This window comes from Archocentrus centrarchus, chromosome 10, assembly GCF_007364275.1.
Source record: "Archocentrus centrarchus isolate MPI-CPG fArcCen1 chromosome 10, fArcCen1, whole genome shotgun sequence".
NCBI lineage: Eukaryota > Metazoa > Chordata > Actinopteri > Cichliformes > Cichlidae > Archocentrus > Archocentrus centrarchus.
In genome coordinates this window covers 11,616,482-11,630,003 of record NC_044355.1, presented here as the reverse complement: position 1 = coordinate 11,630,003, position 13,522 = coordinate 11,616,482, and positions in this window count along the sequence as shown.

The following is a 13,522-nucleotide window of genomic DNA, read 5'->3' as shown; positions in this document are numbered from 1 at the left end:
TCAAAGTCATGGTAACAATATAGTTTTCGCTTATGAAAGCAATTTTACAAATTAAGGGTCAAATTCAAATGAAACTGAATGAAATTGAAATTTCAATGAAATTAGATTTTTTTTTTCAGTCCAGAATTTATCATGAACTGTTTTCAAACCAGCCATCAAAGCCTCAAGTCCATTCGGAGGCATGTATAGACAGCTACTCAAAGCTGACACAAAGATGAAGCTTTGAAAGTATGAGATTGACACTATTGTGGTCACAAAGCACAACAGGAGACTACTTTGAAGAGGAAAATGCTTTGAGTATTGGATTTCACTTCAGAAATAGTGGCCGAAGACAAGCTCAACTACCAAACGTGTTGAATTGGTGTACATTAAACAACATAACCACGTGCACTATATACCACTTCCGCATGTCCAAACAGAAATACGGGAAGGTTAAAACTCTGCTGTTAAAGTTTTTGAAACTGCAGATAGATATCATGCACCGTGCTTTTTTTTTCTTGCTTTTTTTTTTTTTTTTTTTTTGGTCTTCTGTATTTTGGGATGGTGCAGGTTTAAGATGCAAATAAAAACTTGACAATATATCCAAGCAAACCTTACTTCACAAAATAAAGTGCAGCTATCATAGCCACGTCTTGTTGGCAGTTTGGGAATTGATCAGTCTCAGTCCCGAGCTGTATCTTTCTCAACTGGCAGGTCTCCTGAAGTTGACACACTGTCTGACAGTGCCTTGTCAATGAGTGAGCTTGACTGAAATCCCCAGCCATGTTTGCTCACTGCCAAAGTGGTATCTATCATCTTATTTTTGACAAATTCGTCACACACATCTCTCAATCTAATTGGTCTTTGAGGTTCCTGTAAGACAAAGACTGCTAATCTTAGTGTGAGTGTTTGAACGGTGCTTGCCACTGAATACTTCTCAAGTCTTTGAGCTTGTGTTCAGCGAAGTTTGAAAAACATGACAGTCACATTTTAGGTGCTCTGATGTCACACAGTCTTTCTGGCTTAAAAGTTCACTCAATATGAGGTTTGGTGTACTTTGATGTGGGGTCTCTAGTGATGCGATTTTAGCATGCTATCTGCCTCTGCTGTTCTCTGTCACCCACTCCTGCAAAGACTGACGTGGGAGCTGCCAGAGCTGAGATTCAGCCTTTTATTCCTGGTGACTACAAATTAAAGATATGGGGAAGGTAAATTCAGGCAGCACCATGACAAGCAGAAGGTACAAACTTCTGCCAGTATTTACTCCTATACCTAAAAACCTGGAATAGAGTCTGGATCAGTCGTAGATGTTTTTTTGTTTATAAGAAGACAGAAATGTTATTTTTAATGTCTAGTGATCGTAAAGAGCTTCTTCCGCTTCAAATGGCAAGAAAACAAGCTATCAAGCGCTGTTTTTGTAATGCATCTCCAGATTAATTTACATAAACAAGCTCACCTGCTTATAAACCCCACTGGAAAACACGCGGGGAAGTTTATTTATGACTTATTAATTTAAGTTTAAAATATCCCACTACCAAACAACTTACGATTCATTTCCTGCTCATTATGCAACATTCCCGTCTGAACCTGAGACTGTGAACTAGCAGTTCTGCGAGGGGGGGGGGGGGGGGGGGGGGGGGGGTAGAAATGCTGAAACGACGATAAAGATCTAGTAATCTTGTTTTATGCTTATGGCGGCGAGAGAAGATCCTCCGCCCCCCTGCGACGCGACGCTCACCTGAAGAAGCAACCGGAGCGCCACATGACTCCTCTGCTGCTCACATCACCGTGTCCCTGAGAATGGGATTTAGCGAGGAGTAAAGCAGAATATTTCAATTTAGCGCCGAATTTACCTGGCTGTGCCAAAGTAATTACCTTCCCCTTCTGGAAAAAATGCAATTATGGAAACAGTAAACACACCCTACAGAACGGGGACGACGTGAATAGCTCTAAGTCGAATAAAAAGGGAATCTAGGACGTTAATGAAAGCAATTTAAAAAAAAAAAATACCGTCGCGTGTGCCAGGCTCTTAATTTATTACAATAAATAAGTAATAGTGTCAAATAAAACAATGTACCAATCGGCGTTAGTCCTGCTCCCTTAGGTAGCCCATCGTGTTAACCCTTTAGTTTCTGGACTTAATACTATTATTTTTGAGCCTTCACTGGGAGCATAGCCTGTTGAAGACTATTTGAAACGGAAAGACTATTTTATTATTATATTCATTTGGTTAGAAAAACAAAACAAAAACTAAAAACTTTTTGAACATTATGGGTTTAAATTGATTATAGAAGCGAGATATAATTGGAGGTTTCCATTGAATATAAAAAGGAAATATTCATATTGAATATAAAAATATGATTGCAGGGGTAGTTTCAATGTGTACGTGCTAGAAAACCACAAAGGAAAGAAAGATAGTATATTTTAATATATATATATATAATATATATATATATATATATATATATATATATATATATATATATATATATATATATAATATATATATATATATATATATATATATATATATATATGGAAAATGATTTGGAAATGATGATGATCTGGAAAATGATTTTTTTCTGTAATTTGTTCAGTTTAGACTCATTACATGTTAGATACGGCTTCTTTAAAGCTTCTAGGTACGCGCTTCTTTAGATAAATGCTGCTTTTATTTACCTGTGTGATGTGTTTAAGTGCTGTAGCGAGAGCTGTGAAAGTTGGCTTGTTATAGTGAAAAAAAAATAGAAAAAGGCCTGAATACAGTTATGTGGAGTGAAGATGTTCGTTGCTGACCAGTTACTGACCAAATGCACAAATAAAAGGCCTTTATTTGTTGTCATATATAAATCTATTTAACTCTTTAATAAATTAAAACTTTGCACATTTTGTTCAGTAATATTTTCAAACTTTGCGACATAAATGCCTGAATAAAGGGCAATGATTTATATAAACTTATTTAAGGAATGCAAATAATAAGCGGAAAGATGAGGATGGAGTCATGTTTATGCTCTCCGCTTCGTGCCTCATTCTCTGATTTGGATTTGATGTAGATTCTGTCGGTGATCGTTCATATTGCCTTTTATCACATGAGAGGAAAACATCTGTAGGTTACCTTGTTCGGTCTCTTCTACAGAGAAGACGAGAAGTGGGCCCCTGTGTGAGTATATCCCATGTAAACAGGGCCCTGTGCATTGTGTAAATTAGGTGGATTAGCCCCTGCTTTTGTTGGACATGGTGTGTACACACGGACATTGATTCAGCTCTCCAAAAGCCATTCTGGTCCTCACAACTTTAAGGAAGCCTTACATTCTTAGAAGACGGTCTAAATGGGGATTCCTTTTGAAGGAACACGGCATTCATTATTGTGTTGGTTCGGGTTTGTTTGGCGAAATGCAAAAACACTGAATTCAGTCGAAGCCTCCATTATAGTTTAGCCTACAAAGACGGATGGAAAACATCCTGTTGCTGTCTTAAACTCATCAAACGAAGCCCCGAATTCGTATAATAAACTAGTGAACACAGGCAGAGATAAATACCTTTAATTAGACCTATCGAATCTATAATTATTAGTTTTGATTGAGTGATATTATCGGTGACATGAAACTGGAGCATGTGGAACACCCACCCATACAGTCTCATCGCCCTCCCGCCGCGCGTGCACGTGATATTGAGGTGTAAATAAACATTTGCACATATTTCTTCGTATTTCCAGTTTTTGAACAATTAAGCCAAACAATTTAAGGACTGGTTTATTAGCGCTGGCCAATTAAAACATCCCCCAGAACTAATTTGTCTTTATACCAGCTATCCTACTGCAATATCTTCCACGTATTTTCAAAAAGCGTCGTGAGCGGGTCTCGTCCCTCACGTCTGTCAGGTGGGATCCAACAGATGTTATTTAGATGATTTCTTCTGTGTTTTTATTTTTGCGTTAACGTTTGAAGGAAAACGTGGTTTGTTTGTTTTTGTTTTTCCGATCTGTTCCGCTTCCATAAACTTTACTTACTCCAGTCCGTTTTATGTGCCCTCACTAAAAATATGAAATGCAACAGATGTCGGAGACAAAAGAGAAAACTTTAATAGGATACCGATTAAAGCCCTTTATGAGTCATGATTTTAGTGGCTAAAGAAAAACTAATTGGAAAATCGTTTTAATGCGGATTTTTTAATAAGCGCACATCAGACGGCCCGTATAGGCCCCCACTCTGCGTGACGTTTTCATCAGTATTCATCCACCTGTAGCTTCAAGGCCTCTGTTGAGTTTGTTTTGCGAACTACTCAGCTCCTATCATTTGAGTGTGTTTTTTTATATTGTTGGTAGTATTTGAATGTCATTAAAGCTGAGCTGTTGGAGATAGATTAAAAACCGAAAAAGCACGAGAATAAAAAATACTTTCAGAGACACAATTTTGACATCCAGCTCCTTAAATGTTTTATTTAAAGCGCTACTGTGCTTTTCAGTTTGGCTGAGGACCGCTGACCTACTGTCACAGAGACGAACAAAGGAGTTCATGAAATCATCTTAATTTAACCAAAGCTATATTTGCTGTATTTTATGAAAAAAAATGACCTTTTTCAGTAGTGCATACCACGGAGCAAGCCATTGAAATTAACGTCATAGCCTATTTGTGATAAAAAATGAACATTTTCGACCACTGGCGCTTGCGGTGGTTTTGATTTTTAATCACTCAAATGTGGCTGTTTGAAAAAAACACGGTTTCTATTGCAATTTGGAAACCCGCGCTGACTGACTTTGATTGTGCTTAATATGAAATGATTTTACGTCTTTGTGCTTGTTTGTGGGTAAGCGGATCAGATTTGGAGAGATGAGTTTCAACATGTGGTGATAACCTCTTCAAAGAGGAGAACAGTACAGCGGGTCATCGCAGTTTCTTATATTTCATTAACTTCATTCATGTTTTTTTAAAGGGCCCAAAAATATCAAGCACTAGCTTACAAGATTTGAACTGAGTTAAGGGCTAATTGTCTTAAGGAAACACGTACACAAAACCACATCTGAGGTCTGGCTGCGTCATTAGTTTATCAAAAGGAATAAAGTTTTGGATCGAAGTTAGCCTGCTTTTCTGTAAGAATAAGATTAACTTAGAGCAAGATTAACTAAAATCACGTTTTCTGGACATCAATATTTGAACCTGCATATTTCTTGAGTCATACAGTTTTCCTGAGTATCTTGGAAACTAAATAAATCTATGAGCAAATAGTTATTGAATAATTTCACCCTGTTTTTTCCATGTGGTAAAAAGTTTTATTTCCTCTGTGTTTTGTGAAAACTGGAATGTGTCTGGTCCTCTAAGCTGTAGATACTCCTGTCCAACAATCAGGGGAAATCACAGTATTTCAGCAACTACTTCAAAGTAAAATGCCTCTGGAGTCAATAAGCAAAGAAAGAATTAATTTGCATCAATTTTTCTAATTAAAAAAAAGAAAATTTTTCTGTGTGCAAATATATAGATATTAGGGTCCAGCTTCCTGTGCCTAAGATGGCAAGCAAAATAATGCAGAATTTGGCATGTTAGACTAACCTTTGCCTCCCATCTAAAAGGATCCTAAAAAGAAGTGCCATGTGAATCATAACAGATGCAATCTAGGACAAATGTCATATGTTTAATTGTAATATTTCACATAGAATGCAGGCAAAACCTGACATTGTTTAGATGACAAGCATGACTAATTTTATATCATGTTTCAGGTCATCTGATGAAAATTAGCATTTTGGACGGCACAGCAAGTGTTTGACCACAGTTCTCAAACTAAATGAGTGAACTGAAGATATTTTTTGTTCTACATCTTAGTGGATTTAAAGACATGGCCGTTAATTCATTGCGAGTTAAACTGTGGTATTCATGTGTCTAATGTTACACAATACAGTATGTCTGTGGAGTTAATTGTGCCTAATTGTCTGTGTCCTGGAATGTATGGGCTCATCATAGTTGTCTTGTTGTCTGTGCCTCCATGTGCCTGTGTGCCAGTGTCAGTGTTTGCCCATATGTGAGTGTATGCATGCTCCACTACTCTGTATCTGTGTGTGTGCACCCATGTGTGCTGTATGCAGCCTATTAGTGGAGTTTAACCCCTGTGTTCAGGGAGTCCACATCTCCTCAACACACAGGCTCCATTCTTATTGTGGGCTTGCAGCACGTTAACATTTTACTCTCTTCCCTCCCCACCCACCCCGTTCACTTTTGTCCTAAGAGGGCAATTAAGGAAACAAACGTTTTCCCCAAGATAAGCTGGCTGCCAGCTTTGCATACTAATGTATTGCCAAGTGGTTACAAATAGTGAGTGCTCTAATTACCGGCACTATTTTCAATCAGAAATTGCTCAATTTCCCAGGATGAGGTCTCTATGGCTAGGAAAAAAGCCCAACCTGACAGGAGAAAGAGACAATCATCTCTATGTGGAGTGCGGCTGATTTTCTCTGGCTATGTGTGTGTTCATGTGCCCACGTGTGCACATGCATGTTTGTGCGAGCAAGTTCGTCTTCCTCTGTGTGGATAGACCCCGGCATGACCCACTCTTTTGCTGTTGCCCTTGACAAGTCAAGAAATGGATCCTGTCAGCCGCTACAGCATTTAGCACCACAATTATCCCCTTTCACAGCCTGGCTGCATTAATGTAAACCACACAGGCAGTAGTACTCAGTACTCGGTGATCAGCACGATGTGGTGCACCATCTCTGGGTGAGCAATTTGATGCAATTGTGTTGCTCTGTGATCATCAGTGCAAATCAGGCCCTGCTCATTTATTAAGCAATTTCTGTTGGAGAAAATTAGATGGAAGGCTGTTTTAATTTGGCAGGAGATAGTAATATCTCTGAAAGCAAAAATAATGCACAATGTGGTTGACACCAAACCAAAAAAAAGAGAGAAAAAATGTCACTGAGTAGGGTGCATCAACTCAACAGGGAGGGGTCAGCTATTCTGAGAGGAATGGCCATCCTCATGTGGCCATCAGAAGTAGGGGGTAGTGCAGACCAAAGTGACAAGGACTCAATCCCTGGATGTGAGAATGAGTCACTCCATAGGATGCACATGCAGGACCCATCCTTTGGCCTTAGCTGACCTTTAGCTCTAACGGTGGCTAATGGAGGGCTGGCCCTCGATCAATGCACTGAGAGATTGGGCTCCCTATCCTTGCCCTTTAACCGGGCCAGGAAGTCAGGGATGCTGCCAGAAGCCACGCCGTGCAGTCATCGACCCTGCCACTTTCCCATCCTGTGGGTGACAGCTGCAGTGCCAATGAGCCTGGGGACGCCATGCTGCCCTGCCATGTAGGAAGGACAGCCAGCGACTCTGTCTCTGTGGTGATGGTGATCTGCTTGTGAAGATGACATCCACGTAAACAACCCCAGCAAACACTCTGGTGTCAGATTCTCATATGATGCATTAGTGCTGTAAACCTGCATGCAAGATGAGACTTGTATGAATTTTTCTGGATTTGTTTATTTAAATGAAATACTTTTGTGTTTTGTCTAGAAACTTATTCCGAAGCTGTTTCAGTTCAAGTTGTTTGACTGCAATTATACATATTATACAGATGCAAAACAGTCGTGCTTCTTAGAACAGCAGTGTAACTTATGCACACACAGACAGAAGAAAAGCTGTCACCTTTACTCTGGTAGCATTTTTTAAAAAATGGTTTCTATTAAATTTCTTTAAAATTATGTTGCCAGTACAGTTTGAACCAGAAACTGAAAATTTTACCTGTTTGTTGTGTTTGAAATGTTGGTGTTGTTGGCATACCGTGTAGTGTTACAGTGGGGAATGTATTTTCTTACTCTGCACCATGTTGTTGCTTGTGCTTGGTGATGTATTTTGTAATCCAGATGGTGCACCGCTGTATACCTTTTTATCAGAACACGCGCTTCTGCAAAGAGACGATGTTTGCATAAAAAAGAAAAAAGAAAAAAAAAGAACAATGTTTAGTGTGCATTTTAATTGCATGGACTTTCAAACGTGATGATGTTCAAAATAGTAGCAGATGAAACATTCTCTCCATATGGGGAGAGAAAAAAACATCCAAGAGGTTTAACACAGATTGTTCTTTTTATTATCATTAACAGTAATGTGATTTTGAAGCCCTCTGCGACCTCCTCACAGCAGCACCTCATTTCAGAAGTCATTCATTAGAACAAACAGAAGGCAGGCAGAAAGACAGCAAGGAAGAGACATGGGGAGCGAGCATAGTGTAAAATAAATTAGACTGTTCTTATTAGATGAACAACTTTGAGATGGTGAAAAAAAAAAAGCATGCTTCAGAAATTCAAAGTAAGTCCAATAGTACAGTATTTGGAGATGAAGATGTCATGTGGAGCCCATGATCCAGTTGTTAGTTTGTGCTATGTGTGTAATCACAGTCAAACTACTGTCCATTTTGGATTGTAAGACCCATGGGAAGCTTTGAAATAAGGGCCTGAGAAGCATATGTTTGGACTGAGATTGGGTTACACAGTTACTCTTCAAGACCATCGGCTGATGCAAACTGCGGTGAAACTAATCACAAAGCTTCTTAAGTCTCCTCTGATATAAATGGATGCTACAGTCTTTCCCGTGTGATTTGTTTACAGAATAAGATTTTTATACTGCAATGACAGTAATGCCACTTCTCTTAATTACGCAGTTGGATGACCTCTTCCTATCTGCACCCCTGCAGCTGCTTATCTTACCTGGTCTGTTAAGGTCCAAATGACCCACCTCTATACATGCAAATGTGCAAATCTATACATATATGAGAAATAAATAAAATAAACGTGATACAGATGGCCAGAGGCTCGGCTGCATGAGGGGGGCAACAGTGGGTGGGGGAGGAGGGTGAAGAGAGCGTCTGTGGATACTTGGAGTGGTGTGACAGAAGCTCCCCAGCCTCCTGGTAGGATTTGTTGGATGTGAGAGAGAGGATTTTAGCCCAGGCAAGCCACGCCAGAGTGCCTGCAGACTTCATGCCATCTGTCTCAGCCTCCATCTTCTCTTTGCCAAACTCATCAGACCTTATTTCCTCTCCCTCTTTCTCCTTCTCATCCTGTTCACAAGAGTAGCGGACATACTGAGATCTGCTAATTATTGGAGGGGAAAAAAAATGGCCCGGCTTTATAAAAAGATTCAAAATCTCAATTGATTAATATGTATTCTTGGAGCTTATTGTCCAAACAGCCTTAACAAAGATAAAATGTGTGTTTGATAGCCCTGCCATTTGTTACTTGACCAACAGAAAGGGAAAGAGATAGAGTTATTCATACCATAGATGATATGGTGCCTCAGCTAATAACAAAACGTGCTTCAAGCGACAGCCAGAAAGTTTACTATTATTTAATACTCCATTATATAAATAAGCTCTTACCTTTGCAAAACTGTGGGAAAGGTGTACACAGATTGGTTATAATATTGATTAAAGGGTATGTTATAAATATAAATCCTTGGTGCTGATGTGATTATTTTCTCTGTAACTAAACTGAGAACTTTTTTAATGATGCACTACACACGGTTAGAACCTAGATTAGAGTTTAAGTTCCTTTCACACCTTCAAGTTCATGAAAATGTAATGTAACCTTCACCATGTATTACCGAATTACTTCAGTGTGCAGACATATGTATTGTTAGGCTATATTAAATCAAAAGCAGATTTTGCATCAAATGATGGTGTGACTCTGTGGTGTTTGGGCGAGACTGATCTCTCACCCTCTCTCCGCATGTGGGCAGCTAGGGAGGATGCTGAAGGAGATCACAGGGAAGAGCCATACCAGCTTCGTGTCCTTAACCTGTTCAGAGAAGGGCAACAGATGATGGAGGGACTGGAAAGAAAATGCACCCTTCGAACGAAATGGAACACCAGGTGGCAGGAAGGGGGGAGGAGGCCTTTGAAGCTGACCCTTGGTCTCTGCGCTGGGATGGCCTCAACACTCGATTCAGCCAGAGATGGCAGGGAGGGGAGCCAGGTGCCCCCAGAGGGCCTTCAGACCACACAGATCTATTATGGCCGAGGCAGAGAGATTAGGCCGGGGCCCAGCCCCATTGCTCCCAGTCATATCACTGTGAAGACAGCCAGAGTCAAGCGACTGCATCCTAACAAGCAGACAAATACTGAGTAAAGTCTGGTACACAGCAAACTCAAACAAGAACCATCTTCAAACTGTATGTTTTAGGAAGGTTTTCCACTATGAAATGCTGTCAAATCAGATAGTGTAAAACACTGCATAATTGGCATGAGTGCACGCCAGATAAATGGAAGAAGCGCACATCAGCGTAGAGCTTTTGGAAATGTAAATGGCAGAGCACACGTTGAAAGCAATAAAGACAGAAATTAGTTGTTTGAGCATGTTAATATATTTATTTTTCACGGAATACAAACACAGATGAATGACTTGAGGAAAATGTACTGCAGAAGTTGTAAGAAAGGATCAATCAAAAACAACAACAACAACAAAAATAAACAAGATTCAATCATGCTACATAACCGGAAGATTGATAAAATGATCAAAGAGTTATACAAACAGAAAAATATCACAAAAGAAGAAGAAAATTAAATCAGCAGATGTTTGTGTGTAAGAGAACACATGCGATTGTGGCAAGCTGCTTAAGTGAGCCAGTAAATTGCAGGCATTATATTGAATTTGCCAGAAGAACAACATCAGCAAATACTGAACAGCAATTGTATGTTTTGGGATACCTTTGCCATTAGCACAGATGTAAAACACCCATTGATTAAGGTGCAATAATTTATTAATAGATACGCTTACATGTCTATGAGTCAGGCATCCCATTCATAGTGTTCAGCTAGGACAACACGCAGGCTGCTTTGTATTTTGGCCAGCTTTGGAGGAGGTGAGTGCTATCAGTGTCTACATGCTCATCCCTCTGTATTTCTATGTTTACTGCACACAACATGCAAGCAAACACACATTTCCATGCGCACTTACACTCACAAACAGAAACTCAAATCCTGATCCTCTCCCACCCCATATACTTCCCTCCTCGGGTGAGGAAATGAAAGCAAGACACTCAGCAAGGATGGCTGGGAGAAATGAAGACATGTCTGATTTCCTCAGCAGCCAATGGTGTTGCTGCACTCTACTCTCTGCCCTCTGATAGGTCTTTGTAACTCTCTTCATCTTGAGGCCCATGTCATTCCTTCTACTCTCCTTCCCAAACACAAACGGGCCAATCCTGAGACACGGCTCAGGGGCTGGGGAGGGATGACGCAGCTGAGGAATGGAAAGAGTGAGGGATGTGTGTTCAGGAGGAGAGGAAGGTGCATCAGAAGCTGATGGTGGTGTGAGAAGGAGCCAATGTGTTATTATTAATAAAGCATTAAAAAAAAGTGAGCACATCAAAGCATACAGGGGCTATGCTATCATACATGAAAGTAACGCACTATGGCTTAATGTTTCCTAGGCATGTTATGGTGACGCTGCTTTGATTTGAAATGCATGTGTGGTGGAAAATGGATTTACAAGAGTGGAGAGAGAAAGCTTGGTGTGGGTTCAGACCATAATTTAAACCTGACCTCATAGGCTCTTCAAAGTCTCTGTGAGTGTGGATATTTAGGGACGTCCTTACAGTATGTGTGAGAAACCTAAATCACAGCCTCATCATAAACAACAAACAAGCACATATATACACGCAAGGGATGTGCAAAACAGAAGATAACAATTGTAAAAAAAAAAAGTCTAACATCACAACGTGTTGATCACTAAAAATACACGGAACAAATTTTTCAATTTGTTCTTTATTCTTTTTTTGAGCAATTGGTGTCGCACCTGATTGAACTGTGTTCCTTTGCTATTCAAGGCCTGCAGGAAGTCAGAGTTTTTTTTTTTTCATTGCTCCACCATGGCTAGGTAATTATCCTAATCTACCCTCCTCCCATGCACCAGCTCCAATGCCATACTGGCTCAGACCACCTCTGTGGCTTCATTATCGTTGCTAGGACTCACTAATGGCTTTAGAGCATCACTGTGGCAGGCTGCTGGTGAAGAGAATCCAGGGGAAAGGAGAATGAAGAAGATGAAGAGAAGAAGACAGCGGAAAAGAGGGAAGGAAAAAAATGAGATACTGAAGAGCAAGGGCTGCCCTAAAGGTTAACATCTCAATCATGAGGGACAATGCACTGTAGTCCAAATGCTTCGTCTCCATAAAGTCACCTTTTACTGACTGAGGATGAGCTAAAGGGTAGTTATAACATTGTCCCAAAAAAAAAAAAAAAGGGGGGGGGGGGGGGGGGGGGGGGGGGGGGGGGGGGGGGGGGGGGGGGGGGGGGTGGGGTTAGGGAGCGTCCATATTCACTACATGGCAGTGTATGTATTTAACTTGAAAGGTCGCTGTTGTCTACGTGTCCATCTGATACACACACCCACCTTGCATTTTTGAAAGAGCTAAAACCTCATAACATACAGAAGGAATGGGGGGTGGGAATTCAGTTTCACTTTTTTTCTGACAAATGACACCCTGACAGTTGGAAAAAAAATGTTGGGGTCCCTGAACAGATTTCTCAGTTATAAAAATAAAAATGTGTTGGATTAGACAAAGACAGACATCTTACATTCTACTTTTGAACCCCCAATGAGAGCCACCCCACCCCCACTCCGTCTGTGCCATGATTGTTGTTGTTGTTGTTTTTTTTTTTTTTCTCTCCAGAAATGTCATATATTAAAGATTCTATATGGCACAAACAGACACTGGTTTCTTCCTGTGTACAAACACATATAGGATGACAGATTGAGATGGTGTAAATGTCTACGCATTACTCTAAATAGGCATGAAGGCTTTAAGCATTCTTTATATACCCAGTGGGGGTGCCCTTTTAGTCCAGTCAATCTATTTCAAAAGAGGGCCCAAGAAATTCAGTAGTCATTTTTTTAATACTTTTTATTTTTCCTAATAACACATATTGAAAATACCTTAAAGGATTTAGTAGACCTTGATTTTTCAAGGTCAAAAGCAAATTTCTGACATAGCAGAGTAATGTGGTATGGTCAAAACTGAATTATCTTGGGGGTTCATATGCGCCTATCCACATATTTTTGTTATTGAGAACAATATTTCCAATAAGACATATTTTTAGAGGACATTGTCTGACACTAGTAACAGGTTTACCTCAGCACTTGCATTTTTGACAGATTTTTTTTGTTTGCACCTGAAGTAGGTATGAAATGTTCCTTATAGACAGTGCTGTGATGGCACTGTGTTATTTTAGTAATATTAATAATAAATGAATGGATGCAAGCACGTGTGCTGATTATATGTAGTAATTGTTTTAATTTTCAAAGGATTGCCACCAACCTAGCCTTTGCTTTACAGAGGTTTGACTCCCCCTTCCACTCTAACACCCTTAGCCCTCACCAGTGGGACATTATGCAGGTACAGTGATTGATTGGGAATCTGACAGTCTGTGGTTGGTGGCTGACTGCCAGTAAATAGTTCAAAGTAAGAAAATATTGGATACTTCTACCTTATAATACAATATAAAATAGTTAATATCATATAAAAACGCTGTGTACTCTGAATTTGACATTTGATGTAAATGA